Here is a 1,669-nt window from a genome sequence, read left to right on the forward strand (position 1 = left end):
TCAAATGTCTTTACAATAGTCATTTATTTTAATGTAATTAAATAACGTATTAGCATCCCATAAAAATAAATTTTAAATTTACTCACCTTGCGGTTGTATCATATGATGTAATTAGATTATATATATAATAATATTTAAAACAATATAATCAGTATTTTCTTATATTAATTGAGCGTTCATTTCTTCTTCACATGTCCAAATACTTAATAACTTTGTTCTAAGGCAATTATCAATAATGTTATATCCATTTTAGCTAATATAATATTGTTTTCCGTATTTGAATTTGAAAGTTAATTTTTAACATGAGCACTCACTGGCTCCCAGCAGTCCCAGCTAAACAAATTGAATTACAATTCCAACTCGATAAGAAATTAACGAAAACGTCAAAATACTTGCTTACGAAAACGTCAAAATACTCGTACTAGCAAAATGTCGAAAACCGCGAAAGTAAAATAATTTATAGTTAACTGTCAAACTCGTACTAGGGGTACTTGTATTTAGAATGAAGGAATTTACTATTTTATATTTTTTATTTATACCTCATAAAAATTTCCAAAAAATAAAACAAACACGTGAAAGAATAGATAAAATATCTTAAGAAATAAGAAAGTTATGGGACTTTGAAGTTGCGGTTGTAGAAAAATTTTGTTACAAGCGGCGTTCCGTCGTGTGACGTCATCTGACCTACGACCCAGCGGGTAATCGCCGGGTACGTACTACGAATACGAAATACGAATGATGCGTTGTTGCTCCTACCTTTTAATTGGATTTTGTTTATTACCCGATGGCAGAAGTTAAAAAAAATGCCAACATTTATTGTATTGTATATCCTATGTGTCAAAGCACAACAGTTAAAAATCCCAATAAAATATTTTTTCGTGTACCAAATAATATAACAAGAAGGAAAAAGTGGTGCAAATTAATGAAGCATGATTTAATTGGCCCTAACAGTTCTAAATATCTGTGTTAAGATCATTTTTATGTTAGTAACTATTAAATATATCCTATACTATGTTTAACTATATATATAGTCGTGAGAAGTGTGCATTAACTGATTCAGTAAAAAAACTATATATTTTATGTAAATTAATTTTAGTGCTGTGAAAATATAATTTATTTACAGGTTGAATATGACACTCAAAATTTAGTAAAATATCGACTGGTTGGGGGATCATTAATCATTCAAATAAAAAGAGAAACAAAGCAGTTCAAGTGAACACTTCAGTTTCAGAGTTCACAAAAAAAACAAACAATGCTAAAAATCATACTAAAGGAACAGTGCGAAAGATACAGGAAATAAGTGCTCCCAAATCGTTTACTTCTATCTTCAGCACTCTCCATCAAAAATATCGATATCATCTGTAAGCAGTTCTCTTTCAAAAACATCAATATTTTCACAAAACGGTACTATTTTGTGTTCAAATAGTTCTTTCTCAGTCACAATCAAGCCTTAATATCCCAATCATACCTTAAATAAAATAACTAAAAACGTTATTTTTTATATGAGGTTACGAGAAGATTTCTTTTCTTGCTAAACTACTTATGAAAGTATTTATACTATATATGCTAGTCAAGTAAGTGATATTCTAATATCATTTAAGAAAATTCCTTAGACAATTCCTCTGTGAGGCTGGCTATAGATTTCGATATATTATGTAAAACCTTAGAT

At 28.9% G+C, this 1,669-nt stretch overlaps 1 long non-coding RNA gene across 1 annotated transcript in view; it reads right to left on the minus strand.

Annotated features, from left to right (window-relative positions):
- Positions 1-359, minus strand: part of LOC124542345 — a 938-nt gene extending 579 nt beyond the window's left edge. The window contains exon 1 of the long non-coding RNA XR_006967319.1: positions 87-359. This is a non-coding gene — a long non-coding RNA (uncharacterized LOC124542345). The remainder of the gene's footprint in view (positions 1-86) is intronic.
- Positions 360-1,669: the final 1,310 nt, after the last annotated feature.

The sequence above is a fragment of the Vanessa cardui genome, chromosome 30 (assembly GCF_905220365.1).
Source record: "Vanessa cardui chromosome 30, ilVanCard2.1, whole genome shotgun sequence".
Taxonomy (NCBI): Eukaryota; Metazoa; Arthropoda; class Insecta; order Lepidoptera; family Nymphalidae; genus Vanessa; species Vanessa cardui.